This window comes from Jaculus jaculus, chromosome 14 (genome assembly GCF_020740685.1).
Source record: "Jaculus jaculus isolate mJacJac1 chromosome 14, mJacJac1.mat.Y.cur, whole genome shotgun sequence".
Classification (NCBI taxonomy): Eukaryota; Metazoa; Chordata; class Mammalia; order Rodentia; family Dipodidae; genus Jaculus; species Jaculus jaculus.
The window spans coordinates 31,661,785-31,675,499 of record NC_059115.1 but is presented as its reverse complement, the minus strand read 5'-3'; the positions used below and the strand labels follow the sequence as shown (position 1 = coordinate 31,675,499).

Here is a 13,715-nt window from a genome sequence, read left to right as displayed (position 1 = left end):
CGGACAACAATGGGCATTGGACTTGCTCCACCTTGAGTCAGGGTGTCTCAAGCTGGCCATGTTGTTTTGGACAGATCAGCTTTCCTGTGAACTGGTGGCAGTCCTCCTGTCCCCTTCCCTCTCTCGCTGGGAGCATTGGCATTACAGACGCTAGTCCTGCAGTGTAGCCTTGATGTGGGTTCTTGGGATCGGCACTCAGGTTCTCATGCTGTCTCAGTGAGTTCCACTGAGCCGTCTCCCCACTCTCTTTTTTAAGTACTTTATTTTTATTTATTTGAGGCGGGTGGGAGGGAGGGTCTACCCACTGCAAATCCAGACACATGCGCCACCTTGTGCATCTGGTTTACGTGGGTTCTGGGGAATTGAACCTGGGTCCTTAGGCTTTGCAGGTAAGAGCCTTAACCACTAAGCCATTTCTTCAGCCCTGGGACAAGACTTTTATTCTGTCCTTGACTTAGGTAGCTGTCCCTATCCGGTGTCCAGGAGGCAGTCTAAAGGCCACAGAGCTGCAAGAAGCTTCCACAGGATCTGGTTGGAAACCATAGGGAGCCCAAAGCCTCCTGGGGAAGTCTGGCAGTGTCCACATGTCCCAGGCCTGCTGGCCTGGCAGCCTGTCCTCCAGATGCATGTGCCACCTTATGCATCTGGCTTTACCTGGGTACTGGGGATTTGAACCCCGGTCCTTAGGCTTCACAAGGAAGCACCTTAACTGTTGAGCCATCTCTCCAGCCCCAGCCTGTCCCTTGGAGTCTACCACATTGTCCAAGTGTAGACAGCTGCTGGCCTAAGCATGTGGGATATACTTGGGGATAAAATCCTCCTTACACAGCCCTCATACAGAAAGGACTCCAGCCTAGAATTTCTAGTCTATACCTAAACCAAGACTGAGGAAAAGAACAGCCTTATTTTTTTTAATTTTTTTTTTAAATTTAATTTATTAGTTTTCTTTTCAGTAAATACAGGCAGTTTGGTACCATTGTTTAGGCTTCTCTGTGATCTACCCCCTCCCATTGGACCCTCCTTGTTGATGTAAATGGGTCATGCATTGTGGAGTTAGCCCCCAGTTATTGGTATGATAAATGTCTCTGCAAATCATGACCCAACATGTGACTCTGACATTCTTTCCGCCCCCTCTTCCGCAAAATTTCCCTGAGCCATGTTGGGTTCATTTTTGGTCTGCTTCAGTGCTGAGGTGTTGGGGGCCTCTGAGGCTCTGGCTCTCTGATTTGGTAGGAGTTGATTTTTCTCTGCATTGGTCTCCTTCCCCCTTGTGCTGGTATCCAGTTCACAGGAAAATATCACCCTTGCTTGTTTCGCCAATTGTCCTTAGTTTCAGTTGGGCCCCTTTTGAGGTATGTTGGGGCAGCTCTCTCCTTAGGATCTACATCTATCTGAAAAAGAGAAGCAGATTCTCCAACGGAGAGTAAGTTAGCACCTGGAAAATTGAGATAACACTTACTTTTTTGATAGACAGTATGGTAGGTTTAGGCCCTCTTATACCCCGTGATTGATGGTAGCTTGATATTGTAGAGTGGGCTTGTGTTTGGGTATGGTTCTGACTTGAAGAACAGCCTTATTTTAATTATTCCAAAACAAGGGACACAATTTCAGGTCTGGGCTCAGCAGAGGATGCATGTGTATGTGTGTAGAAGACTTGTTTCCCAAAACATCAAAGGGAGCAAGATGGCCAAAGTGGCCTCTTGCTTTCCTGGAAGCTGCCCCACAGGCGGCTACTTGGTCCAGCTGACTTTGGGGATATCACAATGCTCTGTGAGCATCTGTTGACGTCCTCTACTCTCTATTTGTGGGTTTTGGATGCATTCTTCAGGATTTTTTCCATTTGCTGCTTCTCCTGCATCTTCTCGCAGGACGCTTGCTACGGGGTCTGCTTGTCCAGGCAGCGCCTCTTCTCCTCCTGGCTCTTCTTGCTTGTTCCCACAGCTTCCAGAAGCTTCACCTTGTCCTTGTCCTTCTTTTTCTTCTTTCCCTTAGTTACGCTGACCTCTGCAATACCTTTCAGCTTCAGAGGTCCCTTTTGGACCTGTTCCTATGCTTCCATAGCAAGCAGGCAGTGGGGGAGGGGGGAGACTGCCTCCCCACTCTTTACTAGTGTTCTTAGTTAGCACACAAAGCATTGGGTATCATAACATTGTCCTACTGACTTTGTTTTTGTTGATCTTCCTCCCTCAGGCCCCTCCCATCACAGCAGTGTGCTGATCTCTCTTAATTAGAGATCCTGACATATTCCAACCAGGGCCCACCATAACAACCTCATGTCTGCTTAGTTACCTCTTTAGAGATCCTACCTCCAAACAGAGTCACATGCTGAAGGGACTGGGGGCTGGGAGTTCAACATTGTATTTGGGAAAGACACAATCCAGGCTCTAACAGTGGCTACATATCTGTGTGTTTGGAGAAACCTGCAGTCCACGTGTCTGTCAGTGATGAGGAAGAACCCTGCAAAAAAAGAGTGCTTGTGACAGCACCGGGAGCAGCGTGCCCATAGGGAGGAGGCTCGGGCCAGGAGCAGGGCTGCTGAGTGTGGGACTGAGAGGAAGCCTGGCCAGGGCGGAGTGGAGGTGCGGGACAGGTGGTGATGTGACCTGTACTGCTGTCTGCATGCGTCACTTGTGAAGGGATCCCTGAGATTTGCAAACAAATCTACCTACCCTGTCCACAATCTCTGGTGCCCTCTGCTGTACATGAATCACAAAATTCAAGCGACCACAGTAACAACACAGAGAAATGTACTTTTAAATTTGTTTAAATTCAGTGAAAATCTCATTTACAGTACAGGTAAATGACTCAGTCTGCAAAGTTTTTGCCACACAAGAATGAGGACATGAGTTAAGTATAAGGCAGAGTGTGGTGCATCCGTGACCCCAGCCCAGGGAGGCAGAGAGAAGAGGGTGTCTGGAGCAGGCTGGCTGCCTGGCTAGCTACATTGTTGAGCTCCAGGTTCACTGGGAGACCCTGTCTCAAAAAATAAGACGGAGAGAGATTTAGGAAGGAACCTAACATTAACCTCTGACCTCCACACTCACCTGCACACCTGTGTTAACACATCCCCAAACCATCATTTACACGAGTCAGATCTCAAGTTCTCAACAAGTCATAGAGGTAGTGATATACTTTCTGCATAAGCACAAAGAATATTTCCAGCACTCCAGAAAGTTCTGTGTGATGTACTGCCTGTGGCCTTTAAGTCTTCTCAAAAACCTGCAAAAAATGGGAATTGCCAACTTCTCCCATCCACTCACTATCTTCTCCCTGCCCCCCAGGCAGATACAAACACACTTCCAGAGTCTCCATCAGCTTGGGACTGGAACTTCATTTCTCAGGGGCACTTCCACTTCAGAACAATACTGTCCTTGGCTAAAAGCAGACACTGGCACACACAAGGCTTCCCTCCATCAGAGTCTTACCCAGAGCTGGCAATTTCAGTATGTGGAGACAGAGGGCCACAGGTAATAATTGCTGCTTTAATAAGGAAAAAAGAAAAAGAAAACAGGCTGGGGAGATGGCTTAGTGGTTGAAGCCACTCGCTTTCAAAGCCCATGTAACAGGCTTGATTCCCTAATGCCCACATAAAGCTAGGTGCTCAGAGTGTGACATGCTTGCAGTTCACACACTAGTATTCCCTTTCCTTTCCTCCCTCCTTCTCTTTTTATTTGTTTTTTTAAGGTAAGGTCTCATTCTAGCTCAGGCTGATTTGGAATTCACTATGTATTCTCAGGGTGGCCTCAAACTCATGGTAATCTTCCTAACTCTGCTTCCCAAAAGCTGGGATTAAAGGCATGATCCACTATAACTGGTTTCAAATATTTAAAAAAATACTATGAATATGATATAGAAGAGATAACAGTTAAATGCATTCATTCATAGTGTCCAATCAATATCTGGTTTACAAAGCAGTCCCTCTCTCTCTTTCTCTCTCTGTCTTTCTGTGTGTGTATTTAGGGACATGGTCGTGCAGAGAGCGATGGCACTGTGAGGGGACCAGATGCCAGCCGGCTACAGGTTTCCAACGGGAGCTTAGAAGTGAGGTAGCAGCTGTCTCAACCAAGACCCAACAGTAGGCCAGGCCACAACCTTGGTGCTTTTTGCTGGAAGTAGACCCACAGACCCCCAGGGGTCAAAACCCAGGGGTTGCCTGTAGGATAACCCAGTGGTTAAAGGTGTTTGCTTGCAGAGCCTACTAGTCCAAACTTTGGGTTTTCCCAGCATCAATGAAAAGCCTGGTGAAAACAGCACCTGACATTTGTTTGCAGGGGCAAGAGACCTGGCACACTTGTACACATACACACACCCATACATGCAAAAAGAAAGAAAGAAAGAAAGAGAGAGAGAGAGAGAGAGAAGGAGGGAGGGAGGGAGGGAGGGAAGGAGGAAGGAAGGAAAGAAGGAAGGAAGGAAGGAAGGAAGGAAGGAAGGAAGGAAGGAAGGGAGGGAGGGAGGGAGGGAGAAAGAAAGATCACCTTAGAGAGGATCTCCTGGGTTATCTTATGGCTGAGTGTGCTTGTGTGGGTGTATGTGAGCGTGTGCGTGAACAGGCCAGAAAGTGACAATGTCTCCCTTAGAGGCTCTCCATACCTTCTTTACTGGAGCAGATTCTCTCACTTAAACCCAGATTTTATGCTTTCTGCCTGTCACCTTACCCAGCATGCACCACAGATCCCTTCCCTGTCATCCCAGCACAGGGATTATAGGCGGCCATTACACACACAAGCATACGCCCAGGCTCTGGAACAAGGCAAGCACTTTATTCACCTGAATGGACACGAGCAAAGTTACCCACAGGCAAGATGGAGGGCCTGCCTACCCTGGAGCTCCACCCACCAATGCCCCCTTAAGGATCCCTGAACAAAGGGAATGTGACCTTACTGACACTTTTACTCTACAATCCACATGGAGCCCCTGCCCCTAGGATAACTCCAAGGCTCAGGGGACCCACAACCAGTTGTCATTGCATTGTAGGTGAGGCACATAACAGAGAACACCAGGGAGCAAGCAGAGTACAAGCCATCTTGGAGGTGGCTTGTCACGTCTCTGGTTAACTTTCTTGGGTACCTAACTGGGCTGGGTCTCCCTTTGGGCTCTAGGCACAGTAGCATGCACTATTATGACATGGCCATCTATTGCCTCACCTAGATCCTTTCCAGCAGGACACAAGAATCTAGTCGCAGCCAGCCATTAGCCAACAGAATACAGCGAGGAAATCCAACAGTCAGAACCAGACATAGGGAGCACCAGGAGACCCCACCTGGGAGAAAAGGCCAGGTGGTTTGAAATGGACACAGCAGTCCCCTATCCTGGAGTTCTCCTGACTACTGATGGAAGATGTCCACCTGGATGTAATGGCAGCAGTGTCCATCTGGCCAGGCTGCCCTGGAACTGCACCAGGCTCTGTTCTGATCAGATAGTCCTGCACACAACACCGCAGAAATGGCCAACAGAATGCATCTGGTGGTCCACTGGGCACAGTGGTAGAGACTTCCAGGGATGGATGAGGAATACCTAGGTAGAAACAGTGATAGCAATGACACTTGATCGCTATGTGTCATCACCTCAATGATGTCACTATCTTCACTCTAACCTCAGCCTGTTGTCCTTGGCCACCACACCTCATTTAAAGCCTGGCATCCCAGGGTCACATGAGCTCCCAAGTGGGGCCTCCTGAGCCCTGACAGCCTGGGTGGATCTCGAAGAGCTGCAGCTCCACCAGGCCTCAGGTCCCTCTCACCTTCACACCAACATCCCTGGGTACTGGGTCAGGGCAATCAAGGTTTCTGAGAAAGGGTGGGTCATAGCTCATCACAAGAGGTGACTGTCCAGGCCTTGGGTCTCACCATTGCGAGAGGCTTCTCAAGGATACATAAACACATACAGGAATTTGGGGGGGGGGGGAATGACACAGAGCCACATCTGTGAAAATTGCCATTTATTTCCAAAGTTGTCAAATTCATGACCAAGGATTAACTGAAGGAAGTTCAAACAGTGACTGGGAGTGTCAGGAATTTGGAGAGAAGAGGGATGGGTGTGGGAACTACTGCTGTCCATGCCCCTTCTAAGGCCACAGAAAAATGTCCTCCTCTGGCTAGTCTGCTTCCCTTCTCCTGTGTCCAGTCTCTCTCTGGGGAGGAGGTTTGGGGACTTGGGAAGACAGCATAGTGTGAGTGGGCCTCAGGATGGGGAGTGTCCCCCATTTTTCATGCACTCCCAACACTCATCTCCAGAGAGAAGAAACTAGAAGAAGCCAGCTGGGCCAGGCCTCTCTGCAGCCCTGGATTACAGGAGAAAGGGGCTAGTGTTGGGGGCTGGAGGTCTTGGGGGAATCACCAGAGTCAGTCCTGGGCCTTCACCAAGAGGTGTAGGAGAGGGTGATCCAAAGGCTGGGGACACAGGGTAGAGTGAGCTGGCTCAGGTCGGCACCACAGGGGGTTCTGGCTGGGAAGGACTGGTGACAGATAGGCTGGTGAGCAGAGATCCCACAAGGAGAGTCAGTTCAGCACATGCTGGTCCACTCAATTTCAGTCTGGCATGTATCCAGGTGGGAGCAGCATCCCAGTCCCTCAGGCCCCTGCGCTGGAGAGAGTGCAGGGAGGACACAGGGCGCAGGAGGCCCATGCTCCATGCTCACCCCTGCCAGGAGTGTGTTAGAGGACCCGGCTCCTGATGTTGTGCTGCCCTGCAGGCTCACCTGTGAGTCCTGGATGACTAGAGTTGTTTTGGGCTCCTGGAATAATTCCAGAGTCTTCCATGTGGTGTGTGTGGGCAGTGGGGAAGTGACAGGTGAGCATTCTCCAAGGTCTCTTAAAGATCCACCACCCTGCCCAAGAGCTGTGGCAGAGCACCTCTCCTGAGAGCAGCTCCAGCTCCCCTGGAAGGAGCCAGGACAGGGCTCAGAAAGGTAAGCTGGCAGGGGCACCCAGGAACAGAAGGGAGGAGAGCAGGCTGACCTTGTAAGGTTGGCATCTGAGACCTCAGGTAGGACAGAAGTCAAATCCAGGCACCACTCATCCAAGGCTGGCAGACTGAGTGACACAGTCCAGCAGCAAAACTACGTGGGTCATAGAACAGTGAACAGGTGCTGAGAATGATGGACTTGGGGGTGTCACTGATAACCAGAGGGGTGAGCTTCAGTGAAGAACCACCGAGAGAAGGTTCAGTCCCTGAGAGGTAGACAGGGCTGTCTATGGGACACTGCCAGCCTCCTAGGACCCTCCCCTAAGGAAATCCACTGGAAGTAAGTCCCCATAGAGGAATGCTGTACTGGAAATAACTGGCAGGTGCCAAAGTCTGGTACAGTTGATGGCATTTGATGGTTTAAGGTTTGGATTTTCTCTTCAACCATTCTAAGAACTCTAATGAAAAAGGCACAAGGGCTGGAGATACGTCTTAGTGGTTACACATTTACCTGTAAAACCAAAGGACTTTGGTTTGATTCACCAGGACCCATGCAAACCAGATGCACACTGTGGCACATATGTCTGGAGTTCATTTGCAGTGGCTAGAGGCCCTATGGTGCCCATTATATCTCTCCCTCTCTCTTGCTCTTATAAATAAATAAATAGGCACAAATTTGTATTCAGGAGAAAAGTTCCAGAAAGAGTGACTATCACACACTCAGCAGTTAATCTCAATTAATCCTGCTATGAGAGAGAAGGGAAATTTGGGGATCTTTCTCCCTGCAGGACTTAATCAGTGCAAACATACATCTATACCACAGTCAGCTCCTGGACAGAAGCTGATTCCAGGCAAGTAAAACCAGCTGTGGAGGCCCATGTCGCAATCCCAGCACCTGGGAGGCTGAGGCAGAAGATGGACATTCTGGAAGAAATGAAAGACGAAGGGAGAGGGGCATGTAGGAATGAAGTCAGGAAGGAGGGGAGACAGGGAAGAGAGGGAGGAACTAAGGAAAGAAAGGAAGCAAAGAAGAGGGCTGGAGGCGCAGCTGCATGGATGAGAACTTGTCTATCATGAACAAGCGTATGCATCTGATTCCCAATATCAAGAAGGACACAAAGTACAAAGTATAGGAAGGAAAGGGGAGAGGACAAAGAAGAGGCCGAGGAGAGAGAACAGGAGAGGAAGAGAATGAAAGGGGAAAAGAATTTAAAAGCACAGGGAAAATCATGGCTACCGGTGGGTACCTGTGATGTGACCCCAGCTGCTCAGATGCCTGCTGGTTCAACAGGTTCAAGGGGGATCCTAGGAAATTTAGCACATCATCTCAAAATAGAAAGAAAAAAAAGGAAGAAAGGAAGAAAAAAAAATAGGATGGATGTCAGGGAGGGAGGAGAGCAAAACAGTGACCAAGACAAGCACGGCCCTCAAGGACAGATGTGGCTGTGGTAAGACACTAATAAGGAGGCCCAATCTCACTGGGGTTATTTCCAGCCAAGATGAGGACACCTGGCTGGATACACAGAGACCATTGGAGGCTGTTGCTGCCCCACCCCAGGCTGACCTTAGCCAGCTGATTTAGCAGAGGGCTGCCAGAGAGCAGCAAAGAATGCAAGCAAAGGGATAGCATAGGACACCAACTTTTGATTCCTATCCCCACTCAATAAATGATCCAGAGGCAGACCGTAGTGGGAGGGTCATGTGGGTGGGAATCAGCTACACATCCCCTTGTGAGGAGGGGTGTCTGGTTCTGATTCCTTCCACCACACTGCACTACACCAGGAAGCACAGTCAGCCCTGCCTGGAGCAAAGCAGAGACGAGGAGGGGAGGGGAACTTAGTCAGCCAGGAGGAGGGGTCTCACCTGTGCTGCTCCCAGAGATTCACACAGCCATGGGGAGTAACTGGAACTGGACAGCTCCTCCGCTTCTGTCAAAGCCCCTGACAGCCGAGGGGACCAAGGTGGTCAGCTCAGCACTGCCCGTGGCCAGTGGGCAGCCTCCTCCACCTTCAGGTCCCAGGCCAAGCTCTCACTGAACACTCCACTCGGGGCTCTGCAGTGTCGTGAGTGCCTGGCTTGGCTCGTGAGCCCTGCTAGTGGTGCTGGAAGGCAGGAACTCAGTGCCCAAGCATAGCAAGCAGGGGTCCACTGGTGGGGACCTCCTCCGTAAGGAAGGACACATGAGGGGCTCATGACCTCTCCTGTTGGGACAGCCATTCTCTCTAAATCCCTGAATCACTTCTAGGCCCTCCTCCCTAGAGCTCAGTTCTCCAGTCAGGTTAGGGCCTCACTCACCTGTCCTACTGAAAGTCCTCTAGTCCCCTTAGGACTGCTCCCCTCTACTTTGTACTGCCATACTCCTGGCCCCTTCGTAGCCGGCCCTCCACAGCTTCATTTCCTACCCTCTCCAGATACTTCAGTCATGATCTGTGCCCTGGACATCTCGTCTGACCACCCTCCCCAAAGGCATGGTGGACCAAGGAGACTACAAAAGAGTGGTGGTGCTCTCCATCAGACATTCACCTCACGTTGGGTGGGGGCTCCTCTCCAACTGCAGGGTCTGGGCTCATACCCCAAGGGTCAGCAGAGGGACCCACAGGGACTTAAGGCCTCCAGAAGTCTTCAGAGCCTGGGGTGGGGTCAGATCACACTATGGATTACCATCTTCAGGCAGTGTAGGTCTCTTGAAGGGTCTGAGACAGGAGAAGCTATGTAGATAATAGATGCTGGACCCCCTCAGGGGTTTGAGGCCTGCTGAAGGGCCTAAGCTGTGAAGACATCAGCCATGTCCATGAAGGAAGACATATTTGACTACTGGAAAGACCTTTTTATAAAGAAGAGGTTGACTCTAGATTATCTTGGCCTTAAAATTTCTAAATTATAGGGCTGGAGAGGGCTTAGTGATTAAGTGCTTGCCTGTAAAGCCTAAGGACCCCGGTTCAAGGCTTGACTCCCCAGGACCCACGTTAGCCAGATGCACAAGGGGGTGCACGCGTCTGGAGTTCGTTTGCAGTGGCTGGAGGCCCAGGTGTGCCCATTCTCTCTCTCTCTCTCTATCTGCCTCTTTCTCTGTCTGTTGCTCTCAAATAAATAAATAAAAATATTTAAAAAATTCTAAATTATACATACACACACACACACACACACACACACACACACACATATATACATGTTTATGTTTCAAGTCTTTTAAATGTTTGCTTTAGCACTTTATTTTACCTTGATATAAAATCACAGAAATATCTAAAGATCATTTTATTAAATATTTTATTGAGTTTCAGGAGTTAATTATTTATTTTTCATTTCCTCTGATTATTTTTTAATTGAAGAATTCATCATTTTTCTTTTTAGATATGGACATATTTGTATATAAACATCCCATGTTGGTAACATCCTTTTCCTTCTCCCTGCCCCTTTTCTGAAGAGGCCTTCCTCACTGGGGATGCAGGTCAACCCCATGGGAATTGTGGGTCATGCATCACTGGGGCATCAGTCAGTTATGGGGGAGAGGCAAAGTCTCTGTGCAAAATGTCCCAACTTGTGGCTCTAACAATCTTTCTGCCCCCTCTTCCACAAAATTCCCTGAGCCATACTGGGAGCATTTTAAGTCTACATCAGTGATGGGCACTTAGGAACATCTAGATGTCTGGTTTGGCAGGTGTTGAATGTCCTCGGTATCTTTCTCCATCACCCTCGTGCTGATATCAGCTTAACTAAGAGAGCGGCATTCTTGCTCATTTCTCCAATTCTTCTGTGGTTTCAGCTGGGGCTGGGTGGAGTGAATTGGGTCATTTATCTCCTCAAGTCCAGTTCCCATAAGAAAAAGAGAAGCACAAAGAGAGAGATGGAGGGGAAGGGGGGAGAGGGAAAGAGAGAGAGAGAAAGAAGCATATTCTCCAGTGGAGAGTGAAGTCGGTGCCAGTTAAATGGGATAACTGTTATTAATTTAGAGAGAATTATAAGGGTTTAGACACTTTTATGGTGTACGGTCAGTGGGAGCTTGACAATGGAAAGCACAACCATTATCTGGATATGATTCTGACTTGTTTCCCAGTTCTAGATATGGTTTCCTTTCCACTGAGAGGATCTGTTAGCCAATCAAAGAACTGTTGGATACCCACCATGGCTGTGTGCCACTATTGCACTTTGAATTGTCTGGACAGATGTTGGCCACTTTCCCCTGGTAGCTCATGTAGCACCTTCTAGCACTAGATGGGCTAATTATCTGAGGATTGGCTCTTCTCCAGATTCCAACAAGGTCTCTCCATGGTCCGTACAGACAGGTTTTGGTGTTTTCAGTAGTAGGGTCTTACCATTAACCTCTGGGGTAATCAAGGGCTCTGACAGAAGTCTATTTACTTTGTTTTGGGAGATATAGTAGGTCTTTCTGATCAACAGCTCATTGTAGATAGACCACATCCTGGTACAGAAAATTACAGACCAGTGCCAAGGGAAAAGAAAAGCCAGAGATGAAATAGAAACAAGAGAAATTTGAGTCCAGGGCCCTCTGATTCAGGTGCTCCCTCTAAGGTCTGCTTGAGGGTTCCACCTTTTAGTCTGATATCCAGGATAAGGATTTTATGTTACCAGTTCAATTTGGGTTCAAATTTTGTGTCCTCTTCCCCCTTTCCCTACTCCCTATTGTCCAAGCCTCTAGATGGTATTCAGTTATGTCAACAACTTGGGCTGATCCAGGTTAGGAACTTCAGATGAGTAAGATCATGGGATGATTGTCTTTCTGTGATTGTATGAGTACACTTAAAATGACCTGTTCCAACTTTGACCCTTTTTCTACAAATTTCAATGTGTTATTTTTTCTTACTGCTGAGTAAAATTCCATTGTGTAGATATACCACATCTTGGTTATCCATTCATGCAATGTGGGCACCTGGTTTGATTCCAGTTTTTAGCTATTATGAATTGGGCAGCTATAAACATGGTTGAGCAAACAGTTTTGAACTGAGATGTGGCATGTGTAGAGGAAATGCCCAGTGAGGGAATAACAGGGTCTGCTGGTAATTATAGTCATCATTTCCAAGAGTCTCTAAATTGATTTCGTACAAACTTACATTCCCACCAACAGTGAATGAGGGTTCCCATTTCTCCACAGCCTTCCCAACATTTGTTTTCATTTGATTTTTTAATGTTTGCTCTTTTTTACTGGGGTAAGGTGGAATCTCATAGTTGTTTTTATTTGCATTTCCTTAATGGTTAGGGATGTTGAACATTTTCTTAAGTGTGTGTTAGCCATTTGTGATTCTTCCTCTGAGAACTACCTATTGAGTTCTCTGCCCCACTTTTGAAGTGGGTTGTTTGATTTTTTTTTTAAAGTTTTTTGAGTTCTTTGTAGATTCTAGATATTAGGTTTCTGTCAGTTTTATAGCTGGCAAAGATTTTCTCCCATTCAGTGGGTAATCTACTGGCTCTGCTTATGGTACATTTGTCTGTGCAAAAGCTTTTTAGCTTCATGAGATCCCATTAATTGAGTGCTTGTTTAATTTCCTTGGCTACTGGGGTTTTGTTCAGGAAGTCTTTTCCCAGTCCTGTATTTTGGAGAGTGCTTCCTATTTTGTTTCTTTCAGTAGTTGAAAAGTTTCAGGTCTTACATGGAGGTCTTTAACCCATTTGGACTTGATTTTTGTGTATGGCGAAATGGGTGGGTCTAGTACTATTTTTCTACATATGGTCATCCAATTTTTCCAACACCATTTGAAGATGCTGTCTTTTCTCCAGTCTACATTATTGGCAAACCGTTGTCAAAGATCAAGCAGCTGTGGTAGCTTGCCCTAAAGTCTGGGTCTTCAATTCTGTTCCATTGGTCTATGTTTCTGTTTTAATTCCAGTACCATGCTGTTTTTGTCATCATTGCTTTGTAATATAGCTTTAGATCAGGTATGGTGATACCACAGAGGTGTTTCTTTTGCTGAGGATATTTTTGGATATCTGAGGCCTTCTTCCATTCCATGAGAATTTTGAGATCATTTTTTTCAGTCTCAGTGAAGAATGATGCTGGTATTTTTATTAGTATTGCATTAAATATGTATGTTTTGGTAGAATTGCCATTTTCACAATATTAATTCGACCTATCCAGGAACATCGGAGGTCCTTCCATCTTCTTAAGTTCTCCTCTGTTTCTTTCGTGAGTGTTTTTATGTTTTCATTATAGTTCCTTCATGTCCTTTGTTAGTGTTATTCAAGGTATTTAATTTTTTTGTTGCCACTGAAAACGGGAGGCTCACTGATTTCTTTCTCTGTATATTTGTCCTTTGCATATAGAAAAGCTACTGATGCTTGTGCTTGATTTTGTATCCTGTCACTTTGCTAAAGGAATTTATCACCTTTAGAAGTTTTGGGATGGAGCCTGCCCACAACCTTTTTTTTTTTTGAGATTGTACCTAATACAGCTTAGAGAAGTCTTGATTACATATCTACAAAGGAAACATGGTATAAAGTAGTGTTTGTCAAAGGGTTGTTGGAGGGGACAATATTCATTGTATCTCTTCTTGGAGGTGGTGTCTAAAGAGGGTCAGATGTTCATCCCTGGATGTCAGGCATTGGGTTGTGATGACTGTAGTGGCAGCTCAAGGTAAGGTGTCACCAAGTGAGATGGAATCCATAAGTTCCCATAGAGACAAAACTACAGTACATGCTTGCCCCAGGCTACAGGTTAAAGGGCCTTTTCATCAAGATCCATCTTGTATATTTTAATTTTTTAAAAATATTTATTTGCAAGCTGAGAGGTAAAGGGCAAATGGGCAAACCAGGACCTCCAGTGGCTGCAAAGGAACTTCACATGAATGTGCCACTTT

At 47.2% G+C, this 13,715-nt stretch overlaps 1 pseudogene; it reads right to left on the bottom strand.

Annotated features, from left to right (window-relative positions):
* Positions 1–1,600: 1,600 nt before the first annotated feature.
* Positions 1,601–2,059, bottom strand: LOC123454872 (annotated as a pseudogene).
* Positions 2,060–13,715: the final 11,656 nt, after the last annotated feature.